This window comes from Chrysemys picta, chromosome 9, assembly GCF_011386835.1.
Source record: "Chrysemys picta bellii isolate R12L10 chromosome 9, ASM1138683v2, whole genome shotgun sequence".
In the NCBI taxonomy this organism is placed as follows: Eukaryota; Metazoa; Chordata; order Testudines; family Emydidae; genus Chrysemys; species Chrysemys picta.
Genome location: NC_088799.1, coordinates 65,738,065 through 65,754,809, shown reverse-complemented (window position 1 = coordinate 65,754,809; position 16,745 = coordinate 65,738,065).

Below are 16,745 nucleotides of genomic sequence, written 5' to 3'. Positions count from 1 at the left end.
CCCCCCCCCTCCTTGTCCCCTGACTGCCCCCTCCTGGGACCCCTGCTCCTAACTGCCCTCCAGAACCCCACCACCTACCTAAGCCTCCCTGTTCCTTGTCCCCTGACTGCCCCCTCCTAAGACCCCCCCAAACTGCCCCCCAGGACCCTACCCCCTACCTGTATCCTGACTGCCCAAAACCTTCTCCATCCCCCCCAAAGCCCTCCCCCCGTCTCTTGACTGCCCCCTCCAAAATCTCCCTGCCCCTTCTCCTGCCCCCTGGCCCCCTTACCCTGCCGCTCAGAACAGGGTGTTGGGCTCTGTGCGGAGCTGGACACGTGGCTGCGCTCCACAGCGCAACACACAACCCGGTCCCTGCCCCTGCACAGTGCTGCCGGAGCGGGGCGCTGGGCTGCAGGGGAGGAGGAGCTGCCGAGGCAGTGCAAACGGCCCGGCCGGCTCAGAATGCCGGGGGGTGGGGAGGGGGTGGGGAGGAGGAGCTCAACAGCTGCTCCGGAGTCCAGCCCGGCAAGCTGCAGGGGGAAGGGCTCTGGCTGCCAGAGCCCCATGTGAGCGTCTGACTTTCCTGCAGCCCTCCCAGCCGCTCGCTCTGCTCTGCCTGGTGGGGGGGGAAATCCCGGACATTTTAAGTGATTTACAAATTCCCCCCCGGACGCTATTTTTAACACAAAAAGGAGGACATGTCCGGGTAAATCCGGACGAATGGTAACCCTATGCGGCAAGAGGGCAGTTCGGTCACTAGGGCCCAGTCCTACTTTAAATTGTGTCAGACTCCTGAGGTTCCTGCAGTGTTGCTAACTTGGTTTTATTTAAAGTCTTGTGATAGCAGGAGTTTTCCTTAAAGCCCCAGCTGCTGGAATCAGGAGATGACATGAGAATCTCAGCTTCCATTTACCTATATAAAATGGAAGCGTCTAGTCTTCAGAGTTGCTGAAAAAAGCATGAAAACTGTGAAGTGGCTGCACCCTAAAGGCTCTGGAATCAGAAAACAAATAAAAAGAATCTAAAATATATTATTTTTTAAAAATAATCTCATGATTTTCTGGGACTTGACTCATGAATTTTGAATGTTGGGGGTTGGCTATACTGGATCCCATACTCCCACTGAGTTAAATAATACAATATTGCCCACAAATCACGAGTCAGGCCCCTCAACAATCATAAGATTTTAAAAAAATAGTAAGTGGGTTATTTTTCTTTGCCTTCTGGTTTCTGAGGCATAACAGTGCATTTGGTTCAAAACTTCAAGGTCTTCTCTATGAGAGCTAGAAATCTTTTTTCCAAATGAAAGCTAAGACTCTCTGCTCTAGGAGATGGGTGGTCTTAAAAAAACAGTAAATGTCACATGACTCGCAATACAATCATGAGAGCTGGCAATGCTATCGCTGCTAGCACTGGTGCAGTAGGTCCGTTACTGGAAAATTTTATAGAACTGCCCACTTCGGTCTCACCCCACTGGCTAATCGCAAGTCTCACAAGCAATCTCCTTGGACACTCCAGTTTCCCAGTATTACCACCAGTGCCACTCGTTATGGGGACAAATGGTTATGAAAACCAGTACCCAAGTAAAAGAAAAAGGTTCTCCTGATCCCAAAGGACCAAGCCCCAGACCCAGGTCAATATACAAATCAGATCTTACCCACAAATCACGCTGTTGCCAATCCTTTAGAATCTAAAATCTAAAGGTTTATTCATAAAAGGAAAAAGATAGATAGAGAGTTAGAATTGGTTAAATGGAATCAATTACATACAGTAACGGCAAAGTTCTTGGTTCAGGCTTGCAGCAGCGATAGAATAAACTGCAGGTTCAAATCAAGTCTCTGGAATACATCCCCCCACTGGGATGGGTCCTCAAGTCCTTTGTTCAAAGCTTCAGCTTGTAGCAAAGTTCCTCCAGAGGTATGAAGCAGGATTGAAGACAAGATGGAGATGAGGCATCAGCCTTATATAGTCTTTTCCAGGTGTAAGAACACCTTTGTTCTTACTGTGGAAAATTACAGCAAAATGGAGTCTGGAGTCACATGGGCCAGTCCCTGCATACTTTGCTAGGTTACAAGGCGTATCTGCCTTCTCTCAATGGGTCCATTGTATAGCTGATGGTCCTTAATGGGCCATCAAGCAGGCTAGGCAGAGCTAACACCAGTCTGTCTGGGATGTCACCCAGCAGCATAGCATAAGTTTGAAATACAGACAGTATAGAGCCAATATTCATAACTTCAACTACAAAATTGATACACACATATAGACAGCATAATCATAACCAGTAAACCATAGCCTTGTCTTAGACACCCCATTTGACCCCCTTTATACAAGATTTGGGTGCCACTACAGGACCTTGGTTGCAACAATGATCTATATGGTCCCAGATTATATCAATAACGTCACATATGGATAGGAGCAAGATCAGGCCTCAAGTTGCTAAGAGGGGAAGGATAAGGTTAGGATAACAGGCCTTGGAATCAGGAGGGTTAAGTTCTACTCTGGCCTCTACTGGTGTCTTGTTTTGGGCAAGTCATGCAACTTCTGTATGCTTTAGTTTCCTTATATGCAAAATGATGATGACCTATCTCAGTGAGGGAAAGCACTTTCAGACCTGTGGATGGAAGGGACTAGAGAAGAGCAATGTACTAGGGTTGTCAACAGTCCCATATTACAAGGGACATCCCTTATTTTTTCATCTCTGTATAACAAGATTGGGAGTTGCTGAGTGCTGCAAAAAGCAGCAAGAAATACCCCTGGCAAATACTGTGTATTAATTATTATTAATAATATAATTATTATTATAATTAATGATGATGATAATAATAATACTGGGAGAAGGAGCTGGGCGGGGTGCTAAGAATACAGTCCCTTATTTTTTAAATGCAGTGTTGGCAACCCTACAATGTATTTGTGCCAATTGTGGTGATGGCTTGTGTGATGAGGAAACAGGATGAGAACCATTGGCAGGGGGCAGTTGATAGGCATCAGATGGTAATAACCGGAGCTGGATAATTCATTTGAAAAATATCACAGAACTCAGTTATTTGAAGAATATTATTGACAAGCTGTGGTAGCAAGTTTTAAGTCATTACTAGTCTGTGCTGATTCAAAACTGGCAACCTAATGGGGGAGGGCTGCATAGCTCATCTTCAGTTCCATAAGTCACCTGCTTCCTTTTCTATAGGAAGCCTTACTCTATAGGGTATGCCTTTGCTGCGGTCACAGAGTGTGTTTGCTGCTCAAGTGAATATACCCCTTAGCTGTAATCTTGCTCACTCATGGAACAGTGGAGCTGGGGCAGTGTGAGCTTCAGCACAGACTGTACAAACCTGCCCAGAACACTTGGTAATTATTTGCAGATTAAAGCTAGACATACCCTAGCTGTAAGCAGCTGATGAGTTTAGGAGGTACTACCCTTTCCTTGTGGACCACCCCAGAGGCAAGCTGCATCTGAAGGGACTTTTTGTGGTGCAGTAGCATTGAGATGAATGGTTGGGGATGTGCACGCCATGGACATTGCTGAGCACTTTCATGTTGCCCTACTTAGGCCTTTTTTCCCTCATTGCCCCTGTGTTTATGATAGCACTGGGTTTTGGAAGTTGCCAAAGGGTTTGCTTGGCAGGAGCATACCCCAGCCACTTGCATCTGTAATGTTTGCCTCAGCATGTGATGATGATGCCTCTGCTGGTGTGGCCCTGGCTGCAACACAAGCATCTGTGCTGCTTGGGCGATCATGGCCACACAGCTGGTGGTTACTCAGAACCATCCTGGCCTCTGACTGTTCTATGTTCAGAAGGGGCTCTATAGGGTTGGTGAAGCAGGGAGAAGAGGGAACTGTCAAGCAAGCCCTGATTTCAAGAACCCAGTGCCACCTTGGGAGCTGTTCAGCCTCACTGTGGGGCTCATGCACAAGCAAACCTTTTAACCTAGAAGCCTTGCTTGTCCTGGATCCATCTGTGTATTCTCCACCAACCCCACAGGCCAGCTCACTTCCACATTCTGGTATGTGCAGCCCCAAACTAGCTGTGCTCAAGATTTCAATTCCTGCTTTTACTGCAGGTTTAGAACTTTACTTCCATATTTGGGCTCAGCTAGCACAGCTCTTTGCACCACAGAGGCCATTGCAGGAATCTGCCCCAGCAGGACAGCAAGGAATCCACCCTGGGAACACTCCCTCTTAGGAGTTGTGTTTAGGGACGTATTGGACTTTAAACTCAAAACTGGATCTGGACCATAAAACTCAGACCTCATGAGCAGAAATTCTTTTCAAATACAGAGATTTTGTTTCCATCTCTACTGTTCTACTTGCTAGGACCTACAAAAAACACAATGCCTTGTGTTGGCCTCTGCTCTTTCCTATTTAATGCTCTGGCTTCAGAAACAGAGTCACAAGCAGCTGATGAAGAAATATTGCAATGTGCATTCGTTCAGCCACTGACTTTCCCCTTCCTACTGATCCCTCAGGATCCTTCCCACCCTCCCCTCCATGAATATCTTCACCTCAACTACAGCTTTCTTCCTCTATTGCTGCTGTCTTTTCTTATCCCCACTTCTGCTCTTTTCCCTATCTATCCTGTGTCCTCCTCCTCCTCCAAAGGGTTTTGCTAGTTCAGCTCAGCCATGTACGTTTGGCACCTTGAGGACCAAAGCAAGTAGGTGAGAACCCTAGATGAGCCAGAGGGAGTGTTCAGAATCAACGAGGGAAGGGGATGGACTTTACTATTCATTTAGCAGTATTTTATTGTTATCCATATTTCTAAGGTGCCAATGCCAGTGGTGTCAGGGAGCTGCTAACTTACATGCATTTAGATGTAGATCAGTTCCCTCGAGGAAGAGGAACAAAGATCACAGCCATTTGCCATAGATTAAAGCTGTTTACTTAAACGTAGAGTAATTAAATCCAGGTTGGTTATATCCCAAAGCCCCAGTCAGGGTATTTCCCTGCTCACTTCCTAATGGATGGTTTACTGAAAGAAATGAGTCCTGCATTCAGTCCTATATTTGATTAGACTTGCCTATCCTGGTTTACAGTGGCAGCGGATTCCCCAATCAAGTGCCGTCTGCAGAGAACATCCGCCACCCACCTCCACAAGTTCAATCCTGGACTGCGTCCAGTTTCGTTCCGCCATGCCCTGGTGGTGTGGAGTCGTGAGGTCTCTCTGCAATAGCCCAGCCCTACACCATGTAGGGCGTTGAGGCTAAGAACCAGGTTTGTGGAATGGATCTGGCATTGGGTAAGTAGCCACTGGAGAGGGCAGAGTATGGGTGTGATCCACCTGCTTGTGTTGCCTTCTCCCACCTTTGCACCTTGGAGAATGTCAGGTGTACCAATGTTAGTCTTGAAGAATGCTGATGCAAGAGAGAACGGAGACCTCTCTAGAGCTGAGATTTGTGCTCAGCTCAGAATTAACACCACAAAGAGCCAGGTTGGCAAAACAGAGACAGAAAAATGCTGGTGGGGAAAGAAAACAGTTATTTCCAAACTTTGAAGAGCACCAGGACTACAAAGGGTTAAACAACTAAACCAATAGCAAGCGTGGCCCATCTGTGTCCTTGTGGAGACCTGTCTATGTACGAACCATAACCCACATTGTGAGACAGCTGGCGGCTGTCATCTCCGCTCATGTCCTCAGAGCTAAGCACAGCAGAAAGGGATGCCTTTCCTGTGTAGAACGGGCCTGCTCCTGAAAGCTACAGAATGCACACTGAGGATGCTCGGCACCTTGACAGATTGGGCCCAAATTTAGATCCTGCTCCTGCTCCAACTGACATCATCAGCAAAGTTCCCAGTGACCTCACTGTGAGCAGGGATTCTGATCCTGGTGAAGTCAACTGCACAATTCCCATTGACGTCAATGGGACAAGAATGTATCCTTTACAGTGCTGTTTCTGATAGAAAAGAGTCTGAGCAAAGACAGTTGCATCCAGCACTATGGCTTGTTGGACGAGGCTTTTTCAGAAGGGCTTGCTGGAAGAATGTCATTTCTTTGGTGGGGGAGCTAACACTGGCTCTGCAGACACTCGGTTATGATTATTTATTGTTTGGGCTGCAGTACAGATTGCAAAGTGATTCCAGGAAAGCAGATTGTGGAGCAACATAGATTACTTGTAATGGAGTTTTGGGTGAAAAGGACAAGTTGTGGAACAAAGGACAAAAGGCGAAAAGAGCTGTCGCAGAAGCCAAGGGCCAAGCACTTAAAGCCTTATATGAAGGGTTACTTATTAAGAAAGTGGGGAAAGGAATATATGGATAAGCCAAGATTGGGCAAAGAAGCACAGAGGACTTGGGAGCCATGAAGTGTGTCAAAAACAAAAATGGAAGAGCGCTGGTGGAAGCCAGTGAAATCATTAGGAGGTGACAGCAGTTGTATGAAAAATTACTCAATGAAGAGTATCTGAGGAAACCATTGAGGGAAGTATGCACAAGCAACAATCTCGTACAATTTATCACTGAGGCGGAGGCTCAGACAGGATTACCAGTGATGAAACATGGGAAGGCAGTGGGACCGGACAGTACAATTGAGGCATTTAAAGGATTAGGCCATGAGGGAAGGGCAATGATGACAAACGTCTTCCACTTTATCCTCTAAACTGGAAACATGCCTGATGAATGGAGAATGAGTATATTGCTCTCTATCTTCGGGTGAAAAAGGGATGTGCAAGAATGTAGTAATTACCAACCCAGCAAGTTAATAAATCACAACATGAAATGGTTAGAAAGAATTATTGACTTAACGTCTGTGCAACAATTCAAATGCCTCGGTTCAGCGTTAAGCTACGATGGGAATGTAGATGTGGATGTTAGGTATCATATTAGGAGTGCTTGGTGCAAATGGAGGGAGTTGACGGGAATTCTCAGTGATAAAATTATGCCATATAAGACCATGATTAGGTCAGCCATGAACCTGGGTCAGGATGCTGGCTAGTGAGGAAGAAAGAACAGTACAAGAAAACAATGGGACAGTATTGGACAGCATGATAGGCAGTGGTCTCAGCACACCATATGTTGCTTCTATTGTTAATGGGCTAAGCACATCTTAAAATGTATAAAGAAAACACCTCCTCCTACTCAGTTTTCACTGATTTTTAGTGGGGGCTTATCACCGGAGACACTGAGCGGACACTCGGGCTCAGATCCTCAAAAGTATTTAGGCTCCTCACTTCCTTTGATTTTGGTGGAAGTTAGGAGCCTAAATCCCTTTGAGGATCTGGGCTTTGCTCCTTAAGGAGATGTGTCAGTCCTTGGTTCAGGTGAGCTTCTTTTATGTTCCAAAGTAGCCAAAGCTGTGTGATGTGAGGGGTGGTTTTAGGACTGGGAGTTTCTGAACACTTGTAACCATTTTGATAGAAGCCTGGGTAAGAATCAGTGTGGCTGGGAAGTGGGAGACCAGGGCTCTCTAATGTCCTGTGATTTATAAGGTGTGCTTTGCTTTCACCAACTCATGTCCCTGCTCAGGAGCAATTGCGTGGGACACAGTGTCCCTTCCCAGCTAGGACATCACCCACTCCTGGAGTCCACACCTCCCTCCCTGCTTGAAAACCATGATACTGCAGTTGGCTATGCAGGTGTGGAGGTACTGCCGTGAGGATGGCCACTGGGGTGCAAGATCCCTGATACCACAGGAGCCCTGAGAGCCTCTGTCAATTCCTTGACCTTCTGCTTGTACGACCTGAATGCCCCAGTGTCTGTGGTATCTGGCTGTGTTTGACTCTCAGATCCTGTGCCAGCTGGTTGGGTCTGTTCTGGGCTATAGGTCTCTTATGTAACAACCAGCCTGTTTGCTAGTCAAGCAACAAAGTCCTGCAGAAGCAGCAGCTGCCTGCCTGTCAGCCCAGGCCATTAGATGAGATGATACAACCTGCTCTTTCCCTTTCCTACCTAGACCAGGGGAAGCTACACAGTCAGATCCTGGCCCCTTTGAATTAGGGAAAGGGATTAAAGGCATCAGGTCGGTTCCATGGCTTCTGTGTGTCCGGGAACCAGCTCCCGTGCCCTTTGGGGGAGATGCCTCACCCCGATAACATTCTCTCAGGGTTGGGCAGTGTAGACTGAGCCCCTGTTACTGCTCTTGGGCTTCCCCATTTACTGCACGGGCCCCTGGCAAAGGACTCTTTACAGCTGTCATCCTGGACTCCCTGCCAGCTGATGAAGTCCCCTTTACTGCACTACATCCTCACCCAGGAGTCCTGAGCTCCCAACATGGGACAAATCCTTCTTGAACACACCAATTCCTAGGTCTCCAACACAGTGCCGAACCCCCTCCAGAACGAACCCCTGGAACACGCCTAAGTCCTCCTAAGCCTCTGCTCTGTGGACTGGTATCTGTGACTCCATCTGGATTTAGCCTCTGACAGTGGCTCTGGGTTCTAGCAATTGCTGCCTTTGGGTTTCCGAGGCCAAAAGGCTGCTGACTTACTGTAGTCTCTGATCTCCCCACTAGGTGCCCCCATATCCCAGCTCCTGGGTCTATAGAGGGCAGCGGTTGTTACAAGTGGAGAGAACAAAAGTGCCTCTGTGCTGGGAGTTTAATAATTGCTTGTTGTTTAAGAGCCTTGCCCCTTCCCTGCCATCCCCTTAAGGGCCTGAGGCTGGGGCAGAGGCTTCTCAGAGAGTCAGGCAAAACAAGCTGGTTTGGGGGTTGGAAAAACTCATTGTCCTTGTTTTCCTTGCGCAGAACCACTGCCTGGGGGCTGGCAAGTGTGTCCCATTTATCTCGATCCACAGAGTTCCAGGGTGCGGCAGTGATGATCCAGCTCTACATCTTGAGAGGCTAAACCCTCCTTGGCTGGGCTGGCCTCCTACATCCCCTAGAGACTAAGAACTGGTCTCCACTAGGAACTGTCACTGGTCTAGCTGCATCTCACAGCGGTGTGAGAAATCCAGCCCCCTATGCTCCCTTCACCTGCGGTGTCAACAGCGCTAGGGAATTCTTCCGTCGACCTTGTTACTGCCTCTTGGGGAGGTGGATTAACTACGCCGACGGGAGAACCCCTCCTCTTGGTGTAGATAGTGTCTATGCTGAAGCGCTATAGTGGCCCATCTGCGTCGATGCAGCTGCACCACTGTAGCATTTTAATCGTAGACATACCCTCGCCTGGATAACGAGGTGCATGACTGTGAGAGGTCGGTCCCGAAACCTCAGGGGTTTGGCTTGAGCCTCAGGATTGCTCAGGGCTTCAGCCCTAGAGCCTACCACCTGTCAGGGCTGAGCGCCAAGGATACAGCAGGAGGGGACTGGGTGAGGGGCCAGGCAGGGCACAAAGGAAATGGCTCAGAAGCCCAGAAGCTCTTCGGAATAACTTACAGCAAGAAAGGATGAAAAGCAACGTATTTAATGTAACCCCCCGCCCCCACCGAATGGCAGAGACCTGGGAGCACAGGGCCTAGGCCAGCTGGGAAGAACACTTCCACATGATTCATTTCCCATTTCTGGCAGGTCTGGGCAATCCACTGCACTAGTTCCATGGGCTCCCTGGTTGTTAGAGACCAAAGCAGGAGAAACACCCTTCTGTTGTACTTCATTCTGGTTGGAGATCATGAAGGCTAGAAATGGAAAAATCTATTAGGTCCCATACTACATTTCCCTTCCAACAGAGGGCTGTTCTCTATGGTGCATTTACTAGTGTTTTGTTTTGCTTAGGTTTAAATGCAACTTCCTTCAGGATCCTATTGCATTTTCATCATAGTAGTTGGAAATGAACGATTAGAAGTAGTCTCCTTGCTTTTGTGGCTAGCTGTGTCTGGTGTTAAGATGTTTGTGTGATATTCTATACCTTGGGGGAGCGTGCTGTAACCCCCATATTCCTCATTTTCATATGATTGTGATCTTACGTATAAAGCATGCCTTGTAAGGTATCAGGGGAAAGGGTATGATCTGCTGAAAGTCATTTCTCTATCCATATATGTATATCATTAATGCATATGAAGTTATGAGAATTGTGCAGTATGGTTGTCACTAAAACATGCTGTAAATTGGGGAAAATCAGCCAGATATTAGCTCCCCAGAGGCAACAGCAAGGAAAGTAACCAACGCCCGGGTGGGGTGTCAAACAACCCATCAATAGCCATTGTCCAGCAAGGGAGCCACAATGCAATGACTCACATGCACACCAGGGGAATTACTCAGCCTTGCTTGGAGAGACTCAGTAATGCTCACCTGACTCTGAAGGGTGCGGGGGGGGGGGCGTAAAACCAAGAGGGAAGAAAGGACGTGATAAAAGGGCATGCTCTCTCTCTTCCACCTACATCTACAGACACCACCACCACCAAGCAACTGAAGCGCTGATCCAGGGGGAGAGCCTGGCTGAAGAGCAGCCAGCCTGTGATGAGACGCATCTAAATTTGTAAGGACATTGAAAGTGTTAAGATCAGCTTAGAATGTGTTTTGCTTTTATTTCATTTGACCAAATCTGACTTGTTATGCTTTGACTTATAATCATTTATACTCTATCTTTATAGTTAATAAATCTGTTTGTTTATTCTACCTGAAGCAGTGCATTGGGTTTGAAGTGTGTCAGAGGCTCCCCTTGGGATAACAAGCCTGGTACATATCAATTTCTTTGTTAAATTTATGAACTCTTATACGCTTGCAGGGTCCAGTGGGCATAACTGGACACTGCAAGACGGAGGTTCCTAGGGTTGTGTCTGGGACCAGAGATATTGGCTAGCGTCATTTGCTTGCAAGTAGCTGGGAGCAGCTTACATGCCAGTGGCTGTGTGTGAACAGCCCAGGAGTGGTGGTTCACACAGCAGAGCAGGGTAAATCTGGCTCCCACAGTCAAGGATTGGAGCGGCCTAGCAGATCACCAGTATGGATAACACCAGAGGGGAATGTCACAGTTTGGTGGAGTGGAAGTGATGCCATAGTTAAAGGAGCAAAAGAACTTTAATTTTGGCAGGATATACATAGTAATAGAGACAGTGCTGTACCACACACCCAGGTCAAGCACCCAGAACCGGGGAGGTAAAGTCAGAATCCAAATCTGGATCCAGATCTAAATTTTGCAAATTAATCCTATTTTATACTGGATTGAAACAAAATACCTTCATTCAAACACATAGGGTGCTGAACTATGAGGTGGACTTCTGGGTTCTACCATTCACTGGCACTGTGAGCTTGGGCAAGTCACGTCAATGTTCTTTGCCTCAGTTTCCCCATCTGAAAAATAGAAATAATGAGACTGAGCTCCTTTGTAAAGCACTCTGAGGTCTCTGAATGGAAAGTGTTATATATATACATATGTACTAGGTTTTATTATTTTATCTAAAGGGCCCCAAAGAGCTGTTCTGCAGTAATTGTTGCTTCCATGTTTTACCTGTTTTTCTGTCTCCAGGGCTGTTTCAATCCATCACCCCTTCCCAGCACAAAATTATTTTTAAACAATGTGCAGTGAAATTATGGCAATGGGGTTGGGTACAGCATGTTCCTTAGCTTGCAAAATTCCAAGCATGCACCAGGAGCAACGTGTGATGGGGACTAAACAGGTGGGAGATGCAGCCCAGGGAGAATTTTCTCCTTAGTTTTTCCAGAGACCCATTCGATGAACTCCAAACCCACCTGTCTCAAAGGGGGAAAGAGACCCTTCCCCATTGTGTGTGTATGTGGATGCATGTGTGAATGGAGCGCTGCCTGCCCTTTACCTCTCGGGGCCTGGGAGATTCGCAAGGAGTCGGGAGACTGTGCTGAAACTTGGCTGAGACAGTGATTCATGAGGGGACATGTGAGCGATGGCGGAAAGCAGGGGGACAGATTAACTAATAGGGTTAAAAATAGATTCATTTGGAGAAACAAAAGAATGTCAAATTAAAACAAAGGACGCTTCCATCAAGTCTGTGCCACCCTGCCTCTGTCCCGCCTCTCTGCGAGCAGCCAAGAATACAGCTTGTGTGCCTTCTCTTCAGTTCTGGAAGAGCTGGAACTGCACTCACAGATCTATCTATCTATCTATCTCCTGCACTTACACATAAAATCAAGCAACTTCTTATCCTTTTGCTCTGTGTTGGACCTGCAGATTATTTTTCATTAGAAGGGGTTTGCTTTTTAGCCTTTAAGTTACAGGCTATTTACCCATTTCTGGTGTTTTGTCCAAGCTGGCTCTGTCCCAGGAAAAGGGTCTGATTGCTGAGGCAGAAGTGAGTATGCAAGACAGGGAGAACCGGAGGGAGGGGTAAGGAATAAGTCAGGGAGCAAAGAGAGTTTGGTCCCAGGGAATATCAACCTCCAGTTACAGAGCCTGTCTATAAGGAAAGCACCAATCCTTTTCCCTGGGTCTGGGTGGGAGGGGAGCATCTAAATGAGGAAAGGATTTATGTATAAAGCCCAATTTTCAGAGGTGCTGAATAATTAGAGGAGTGAGGGCTGAGCACCTCTGCCAGTCACACCTGAGGAGGCTGAGCAGAGAAATGTTTGTCATGAAAATATACCAGCCCAGACACAGAAACTACTTGTCCACATTTCCGACAGTGAGGCTAACAGGAAAAACTAATGTCTTCCTTGCTCAGCTAACACACAGTGTTACTGATGGCGGGGGGGGGGGGGGGGGAGGGAGGTGGGGGAGAGCTTCCTCAGGCCGAGTTAGGGAGTGTTGATGATTATGAGGACAAACACAGAAAGTGTGAGCCAAGAGCTAGAGCCCTGTGGCATGGATGTGCAGATGCTGAGAGGTTTCAAAAACCTGGGGGATCATTTCAAAACACTTGGACGATATATTAGGGAGACGGAATGTATGGCTTCTCAGGGCTGGCTCTTGCTACATGCTGAGTGTCCCGTGTGAAGTACTGAATGCTGTCTGCTCCCACTAAAGTCACAAGGAGGTGAGGATACTCAGCTCCTCACAGGCCCTGAATGATTTGTCTGTAATGTAAAGAGCAGTCAATAGGTGTTGCGCTCCACAAGCCAGGATCTATATTATGTGCCACCCTCTGCCCATGCTCAGCAAATGGCCCATTGCAGTCAATGCCTCGCTGATTCTGGAAAAGGTACAGTGTGGCAGAGACTCTTGCTGTGCCTCTGAGAGAAACCATCCATGGGATTCTAACAAGGAGGTTGGGCGCAGGCCCTGGACCAGGATTACAAACCATGGCCTGGACCTGCTGTTTGCAAACTAAAGGTGGACCAGATCCTCAGCTGGGGTGATTGGTGTAGCTCCATGGACATCAGTGAAGCCATGCTGATTTATACCAGCTGTCTGAGGATCTGGCCAATAATACCATATGTCCTGTTTGAAGTGCCCTGTGGTGCCTGAGGCAGCCCAATAGGCCTGCTCATGGGATCTTGTATTTAAAATAAATATTCCCTCCCCTCATTTACCTTCTCTGTCTCACCCCCAGTAGCAAGGAAAGAAAGATGCAGAAAGAGTGAAGAGCAAAAAGAGATCCTGGTAGGAGAGGTTCGCTGGATCTAGTTGATCACAAGTAGAAGGGAGAAGCTGTGCCTGCAGTGTTGGTAGCTGGAGGGGACTGAGCAGTGGTCACTAGTCTCCCAGAAGGCCACCCCTGCTGCTGTGCCTCTCTTCCCTTTGCACAGCCAGATCCTTCTCTACCCTTGTCAGCAGCACAGAGTGCTCTTTGACAGTCCCCTCCACGGGAGGCATAAGGGAGGCAGCGCTGCTTCCAGGTACAAGTGGGTGGTAGGATGTCTGCAGCCCACACAACAGTCACTCCTAGCTTCTGAGACAGGCTGATGCTCAGGGCATGCTTTCCCATGGCAGTGCTGCTCAGCCCAGAGAGGGGACATGCCTTACGCTGACGGCCACAAGGGCCCATCCTGCCGGCTGTTCTGGGAAAGCAATGAGACAGACCTAGGGGACCTCTCTCCATAGGCCAGATTCAGGATTCAGATTTAATTACGTGATCACATACTTTTCTTTCCTGGGACCTCTGCCTTGTTCAGGGCACAGGATAGACAGTGCTCACTTAATGAGCAGCTATTTCAGCATTTTGTTTTCTCCTCCTTGTTCAATGTGTGGCCGTAGACCTTATTTACTGCACACCATTCAAACCCTGCTCTGACAGCAGAATTGTTAATTTCCCCAGGGCTTTTCTATGGCAGACATCACTAGAGTATCTGAGTGCTTCGCAAAGGTTAATGAACTTATTTTCACAACACCCCTGTGAAAATAAGTTCATGGAGGGGATGGCATGGAGTGGCTGACCCCTTTATGGGGAGTCATGGCGTAGTCTACGCTGGCCAGGCTTCTTTAGGGAGAGCAAACCTGTTTTTGCCCACCTGTAGAAGTCAACTGGCTAGGTGGCTGCTTGGCAGCTAATTGACTGATGAGCATCTGGACCTGATAAAAGGCTACCAGAGGACTCACCAGGAGTCATTTGCTTGTTCAGCTCTCTAAGCTTAGGGAGAAAGGGCTGAGTAGGTAAAAGGGGCTAACTGGTCTGACTTACCACCCAGCTGTAAGAGGGGGGGCTGGGAACTTCTGACCTACTGAGAGAGGGACTATACCCAGCTGCAGACAGATATTTCCTGTCAGCAGAGGAATGGTGAGACTTAGGAGTTCTGGGTTCCACTTCAGGCTCTGGAGGGGAGTGTGTCTAGTGGCTACAAACTCTTCTGCCTATTATTCCCAAGCTGGACCCCTTCTACCCTGTCCCCTCAAACTGTCCTTGCCCCAGTGCTGTCTCTTCTGCAACCCTGATCCCCATCCCATCCTCCTCACCTAGCCAGTCTCAATCTCCAGTTCCTAGGCTTCTCATCTCAGTCCAGTCTCCTTGCACAGCAAGTCTAATCTCACCTCTATGGACTCTCCATCTCCGTCCCAGTCTCTGTCTCCTTCCCTCATCCGAGGATACTTGTCCAGTCATTCCCAGTTTCCTCCTTACCCTGGCTTCTTTTCCCTCAGTCTCTTTGCCCAGCCAGTTCTGGTCTTCCAAGCTCATTGTCCCAGTCTGCTTCCCCCGCCCAACCCCTGCCTACAGGTCTGGCCATTGTCCCATTTGTACTTGACTCTGGCAGCTTCCTCTTCCATGCTGCCTGTACCCAGTAAGGGGGGCACTGAGCTCACTGGAGAAGCTACCTGCCCTTAGTTCTGGTGCCCAGCTTTACCTGGCCCATGAGAGCCCAGAACAGCAATTGCAGGCAGAGTCTTGCTCATTTCTGTGCTGGTGTGGAACATGCTGTGAATCTTCAATTAATTTGCCTGTTAAGTTCTAGCAAGTCTTCATTGAGCATGTTCAAACTACACGTCTTTCTCCCCCATGTGCCCCCACCCAACTTGGCTGACGTTTTTCACATGGATGGCAAAAGGCAAGCCCTGACACACAGGCCACCCCCATGCCAACCTTCAAGTCCTTGCTCCAAAGCAGGGGGATTAGAGCGTCTCAAAGAAAAAAAGCTTCCAGGGTTGTTTTTAACCTGGGTAAAACAGCATTGTTCTCAGAAACAACCATTTTGGCTGAAATTTTCCAAAACTCCATCTGAGGCAGACACCTGCCATGGAAAACTTCAGCCCACATGGTTAAATTTGGCAAAGTTAAATGCAACTGAAAATGGGCCTTTATAATGGGAAGTGTCAGGTAACCTTAATCATAGCCAGAGCTACCAGCCCTGCTGTAATATCTGTTTGTATCTGTATGTCCCTAACTAGCCATTTGGCTGGCAGTCCAGAAAACACTAGTGCTGATTAAATTCACCTTACTGCCTGAGAGCCAGATTAACCCCTGGTATAATTCCAATGACCTTAATTTACACCATCAATTAATTTGGCCCTGACTATTGGCTTGAGGCCTTGGGCTGCTTCTCTGTGAGAGTCTGACAACCACTCTGATGTCTCTCTAGATTCAAACAGAGAAGGCAGAAAATGGTCTGTGTGCCTGATGTGAAGCCCAGTGAAGTGTTTATGTAAGGATCTTTACATCAGTGGTCAGAACACAGGACTGGCAGCCAGGAGTCCTGTGCTCTGCTCCTGACTTGCTGCGTGTCTTTGGGAATGGAGCATGCTTGGCACCTCAAAGGAGCAGGCCCTTACTTTTGTAATCAGTACAGTGGTTCACAGCCTCCTGCACGGATGGCAATGTCAGGCTCAGCTTTGTGTGCATCCCTCTCTGGGGAGGGCTGGGGAGTGAGCAACCCCCTGCAGTACTGTGAATATGGGAACTGCACAAAAGTGCTTGGGAGCCAGGAGGGAGTTTGGGCTGCCTGATTCCCCTAGGCTGGCAGTGTGTCTCTAGCCCTGGGGAAGGGGAGAGGGGCAGTTGGACATTGCCAGTCAAGGTCCCTGTCTTCTCCCCCCCCCCTTCCCCCCACAGTTACACTGAGAAAAGAACCATTCAAGCCACTATGCCTGAAGGGCAGAAACCCAAGTGCCTTCTTCTATCACTGCCTCTCTTACAGGGAGGCTGCTGGTTGTCATGGTTACCATATCAGTCAGACAAGGGAATTTAAAATAGTAATTCTGGGACAGAGCCGCTGGCTAGGGAGGGAGACCTCAGACAGCCTGGCAGGGGTGAGAAGAATGCCTTGCTCCTTCCCAGTTCACACTGGGGGAGTGGGATCCAGGGGCCTCCTGGTGCCAAAGGGGAAGAAGGCAAAAGGGGTGCATAGGGTTTTACAGGGATCCCCATGTCAGACATTTGCATAACAGTTCACCGAAGGGTGGCATGTAAGGTCTCTAGCTGAGAACCAGTAGCCCACTGGTTGTCATAATCATTGTGAAATGCATGGCTGGAGGAACTTAAGGCGTTATATACTTATACGATATCTATACTGGCCAGGGGGGACAAGGTAGGTAGCAGGGGTTGGAGAACAGGGTGG